This window comes from Terrapene carolina, unplaced genomic scaffold (assembly GCF_002925995.2).
Source record: "Terrapene carolina triunguis isolate 2854851 unplaced genomic scaffold, T_m_triunguis-2.0 Scaffold242, whole genome shotgun sequence".
Lineage (NCBI taxonomy): Eukaryota > Metazoa > Chordata > Testudines > Emydidae > Terrapene > Terrapene triunguis.
Window position 1 is genome coordinate 235309 of NW_020664593.1, and position 6000 is coordinate 241308.

The window sequence follows — 6000 nt, forward strand, 5'->3', positions numbered from 1 at the left end:
CTAGATGGTATTCACTAATTCTGAAGGAACTCAAATATGAAATTGCAGAACTACAAACTGGTATGTAACCTATAACTTAAATCAGCCTCTGTACCAGATGACTGCAGGATAGCTAATGAAATGCCATTTTAAAAAAAAGGCTCCACAGGTGATCCTGGCAATTGCAGACCAGTAAACCTAGCTTTAGTACCAGGCAAATAGGTTGAAACTATAGTAAAGAACAGAATTATCAGACACATAGATGAGTATTATATGCAGGGGAAGAGTTAACATGGCTTTTGTAAAGGGAAATCATGCCTCGACACTCTATTAGAAATCTTTGAGTGTGTCAACAAGCATGTGGATAAGGGAGATCCAGTGGATATAGTGCACATGGACTTTTAGAAAACCTTTGACAGTGTCCCACACCAAAGGCTCTTAGGCAGAGTAGGGAATCATGACATAAGAGGGAAGGTCCTTTCATGGATCAGTAACTGGTTAAAAGATAGGAAACAAAGGATAGGAATAAATAGGCAGCTTTCACTGTACTGAACCTGTGCTGCTCAACATATTCATAAATGATCTAGGAAAGGGCAGTAAACATTGAGGTGACAACATTTATACATGATACAGAATTACTCTGGATAGTTAAGTCCAAAGCTGATTGGGAAGAGTTACAAAGGGATCTCATAAAGCTGGGTGACTGGGCAGCAAAATGGCAGATGAAATTCAGTGTTGATAAATGCAAAGTAATACACATTGGAAAAAATAACCCCAACTATACATACAAAATGATAGGGTCTAAATTAGCTGTTACCGCTCAAAAAAGAGATCTTGGGGTCATTGTGAATGATTCCTTGAAAACATCTGCTCAGTGTGCAATGACAGTCAAAAAAGATAACAGAATATTAGGAACCATCAGGGAAGGGCTAGCTAAAACAGAAAATATCATAATGCCACGGTATAAATCCATGGTACACCCACACTTTGAATACTGCATGCAGTTTTGGTCGCACCATCTCAAAAGATGTATTAGAATTGGAAAAGGTACAAAGAAGGGCAACAAACATTATTAGGGGTATAGAACAGCTTCCATATGAGGAGAGATTAAAAAGGCTGGGATTATTTAGTTTAGAAAAGAGACGACTGAGGGGAGATATGATAGAGGTCTATAATATCAAGAATAGTATGGAGAAAATGATTAGAGAGGTGTTATTTACCCCTCACATAACACAGGAACCAGGGGTCTCCAATGAAATTAATAGGTAGCAGGTTTAAAACAAACATAAGGAACTACTTCTTCACACAATGCACAGTGAACCCGTGGAACTCATTGCCAGGGATGTTGTGAAGGCTAAAAGTATAACTGGGCTAAAAAAGGAATTAGATAGGTTCCTGGAGGACAGATCCCTCTGTAGCTACTAGCCAAAATAGTCAGGGATTCCGCCTCGTGCCCTGGGTGTCCCTAAAGCTCTGATGGCCATAATCTGGGAGTGGAGGCTGGGGGTAGATCACTCAATAATCTTCCTGTTTTATTCATTCCCTCTGAAGCATCTGACACTGTCCACTGTCAGAAGACAGGATGCTGGGCTAGATGGTCCATTAGTCTGAGCCAGTATTGTTCTGATCCTTTACAGACCCTCTGCCCACACTTAAAATGTCTCCTCATTCCCCATTCTGAATTTCCTAACCCCTATGCAGAATTATAACTTTAAATAAATCATGTCAGTTGCCCTTACTTAATTTTGTAATAACACTAACCTTTACATTGGGATTAATGAACCAATTGGCCCTTCCACTTACTGGGGAGGGGGTGGAGGGGAGATAGTAACTCTACTCCGGAGAGACTCCTACTTGAAATGTAGAATGTGGGGAAGAGTCTCACTTGTGTGACACCATCCATCTCCTCCCCAAGAACCCATAGATACCACTTTGCTGGGGCTCTGTGCAGAAGGGGCTTCGCTGGGGTCAGGATAGAGGGGACAGTGGATCAGGCTAGTTGCTTTTCTTGGAACCATTCCCAGCACACCAGCCAGATTTCCATGGAATTCCAATATGAAGTTAATATTCTCTCTGGGTCTCCTCCGCTGTAGTAACAGTAGTGTCTCTACAGGTTGACTCTACAAATAGCAGCAGGCAACAGGTTTAAAACAAACAAAAGGAAGTATTTCTTCACACAACGCTTAGTCAACCAGTGGAACTCTTTGCCCGAGGATGTTGTGAAGGCCAAGACTATAACAGGGTTCAAAAAAGTACTAGATAAATTCATGGAGGATAGGTCCATCAATGGCTATTAGCCCGGATGGGCAGGGATGGTGTCCGCAACCTCTGTTTGCCAGAGGCTTGGAATGAGCGACAGGGAATGGATCACTTGATGATTACCTGTTCTGTTCATTCCCTATGGGGCACCTGGCATTGGCCACTGTCGGAAGACAGGATACTTGGCTAGATGGACCTTTGGTCTGACCCAGTATGGCCGTTCTTATGTTCTTATGCTGTCTGGGAGCCATCTAGAGGGGCAGTCATTCATGTGGACAGCTCTGGCCACCATGGTGGATCTTTGGCTTGTATTTTTGGCAGAAGGACACTGCTGGGTGTCCAAGTTGTTTTAAGTTTTAGTATTCTGTGTGTGCTCCAAGGTGTTTTTAGACACAGGTCCGATCAAAGCTTCCTCCCCTCTTGGGGTACTCAGGTGGAGAGCTCATGGTCTTGGCTGGTGAAGGACGACTTGAATGGCAATCCCCTTTATGACATGGTTCTTTTCCTTAGGACTTCTATTGCACCAAAACTGCACCTATTGTACACGTCAAACTAGATCAGGGTTGCTGGTGAAGGTGCACAAGGACAGAACCCAGTTTGACTCTCAAACCGCAGGATGAATATGTAGTGGTGACAATTAGAATCACCCCTTCACCCATTTCTTTACCTGCAAAGTCACTAGTGACCCAAAAAATATGGGGCCTCATGATAGCAAAGTCACTTTTCATAGTAGAACTGCACTTTATGTAGATATAAACTACACCGCTACCTCGATATAATGCTGTCCTCGGGAGTCAAAAAATCTTACCGCGTTATAGGTGAAACCGCGTTATATTGAACTTGCTTTGATCCACCAGAGTGCGCAGCCCCACCCCCTTGGAGCACTGCTTTACCGCGTTATATCCGAATTCCTATTATATCGGGTAGTGTTATATCGAGGTAGCGGTGTATTTAAAAAACCCAAAAACTTGGAAATAAACATGAACATTATCCATTGAAAGATAAATCCACTCCAGGGCCGGCCCACAACATTTTGGCACCTGAGGCGGGGAGCTCAAATGACACCCTCATGTCCCCTCGCTTGGGCCAAAACTTTGAAAGGTCTCAATTCTGCCTTCTTCCTGTTCTACTCCTCTCATGGTACTGCTATGCTACCTACCCCAATAAAGGAGAACTAACAACTTAAAATGCCTTATTCAAAATTTTTAAGTGACACTTAACTTTCAAATGCCTGAACAGCAAATGTAACTTTTCTTGTCTGCATAGTAAACACTGGCATTTTTATCTGTTTGAATAATCAAAGTGGTGCGTTCCGTGCCTTTTGGTTGCAAAGATTTGAACTGCTTCCTGAAGGTCCACAGTCTGGGCCAGCTCATGCTCTATTGAGATGGTTGCAAGGCCGACCAGCGTCTCCTGTGTCATTGTGGAGAGTAGATGTGTTTTTATTAACTTCAGCTTGGAGAAGCTGCGTTCTCCGCTGGCAACTGTTACAGGAAGTGTTAGAAGTATGCGCAGAGCAAGAAAAGCATTTGGAAAGAGGGTGGTCATCTTATTTATGCACATATATTCCAGAACAGCCTTTGGAGTTGATCCTGCTGAAATGTATCTTGAAAGGGCTTTCAGTTCATCACCTAAATCACTCGCATCAATATCGTGCATTGCTGGTGTAGGTCTTCTTCAGGTATAGTGAGGAGTTTTGGAATATCATACAACACCCCAAATATAATATCTAGCACCTGGTTAAAGAATTCAACTTTGAATTGTTGTTTGGGGTCTCTTATGGGATTATCCCGTGCCTCGTAAGGAAAATGTCTTCTTCGGTGACTCTTGTATTCTTGAATGGGTGGGAAAATAACTTCAGTGTGAAGTTCCTCTGCCAACTTCTGTGCACTCTTCAGAACATTTTGAAATCCCTCATCTCACCGGTAAGACTGTAGGTATGACTTTGCTTTGTCCAGTTGTTCCATTGCTCCAGATATATCAAGGTCAACACCTTGGAGTCTCTTGCTTGCAACATTTATTTCAAACAGTATGTCATGCCACAACACTAAGCCACACAGAAATTTGAAGTTATGTATGTTTCTGGTGATTCCATTTCCCTCTGCCACTGTTCTCCCACGAACAGTTCCTGTCATAGCATTATCCTGCATAATGGCAACTATGGCATCATCTATCTTCCCAATTTGGTGTTTGATAGGCTTTATCGCCTCCACTCGACTTTCCCATCATGTGGCACTCAGTGGTTTCAGTGTCAGAGAGGATGTTCCCAGATGTTGCTTCAAAATTTGCCATCGATGAGTTGATGCAGAGAAAAATACATAGATGCTTTGAATTGCATTAAAAAATTCAGCAGCCTCACTAGAAGCTGATGCTGCATCACTGACCACCACGTTCAATGAATGAGAACTGCATGGGACAAAAAAAGCTCGAGGGTTTAACTCTCGGATCCGTGTCTGCACTCCTCTGTTCTTTCCTCTCATGTTGGCACCATTATCGTAGCCCTGACCTCTCATGTCAGCTATCGCAATTCCCATATCATCCAGCTTTTTAAGAAGCACATTTGTCATACCAGCTCCTGTAGTATCATCAATGTCAATACATTCTAGAAAATGCTCTCTGACAGTCACCATTTTCACTAGGTTCTGTTGTTGTTACAAAACGCACCATTAAAGTCATTTGTTCCGTATGGCTGATGTCAGGTGTGCAGTTCAGAATAACAGAGTAATATCTTGCTGACTTCAGATCTGCCACAATCTTCTGTTTGACTTTTGTTGCCAGTAACTGTATGATCTAATTTTGAATTGTTTTTCCAAGGTAGTGTTGTGTGTATATTTCTTGGGTGGTGACTCTTCTTAGATGCTCCTTGAGTACAGCATCAAACTCAGCCATCAGCTCCACAATTTTAAGGAAGTTTCATTTCCATTGTTTGGCACATACAGCTGATCTGAAATGCCACGCAGTGCTAGGTTTTGGGTAGCAAGCATTCTCACAACGGCAATGAGCCTTTTCAGAACATTTTGCCAGTAAAAAGACTCTGATGCAATCTTCTCTTGATGCTGATCATCTATGGTGCCCTTTAACCTTAGTCTCATCTCAAGCTCCTTCCACCTATGGAATGCTCTCTGGTGATTTGCTGCCGTCTCATGGCATGCAAGATTTCTAGCCAGATTTTTCCAGTCCTTTGTTCCTGTAGAACCCAATGTGGCTGGAACATTAGACTGGAAGAGTTTGCAACAAAAACAGTATGCAGCATTCTGGGTTTTTGAGTACATAAGCCATGGCCTTTCCACTTTGTCACAATTGGGGATTTCATGTCAGTAATGTGTTGGATGGAAACTTCTATTTTCATTGTCTTTGGGGAATATGAAGTTTTTCACTTGCTGTGGCCCATGCAGTACAAGGAAGTCCCTCAGGCTACTGCTCAAGTGGGTCCACAGTCCTGGATCATCTAGGCCAGGGGTCTCAAACTCAAATGACCACGAGGGCCGCATGAGGAATAGTGCATTGGCCCGAGGGCCACATCACTGACACCCACCCCTTGCTGCCCCCGGCCCTGCCCCCACTCCACCCCTTCCATGAGGCTCAGCCCCTGCCCCGCCTCTTCCCGCCCCTTCTCTGCCCCCATTCCAACCCCTTCCCCAAAGTCCTCACCCCAACTCTGCCCCCTCCCTGCCCCCAGGGGGTGCAGGAGGGGTGCAGGGTGTGATGGGGGCTCAGGGCAGGGAGTTGAGGTGCAGGAGGGGTGCAGGGTACGGCAGGGGG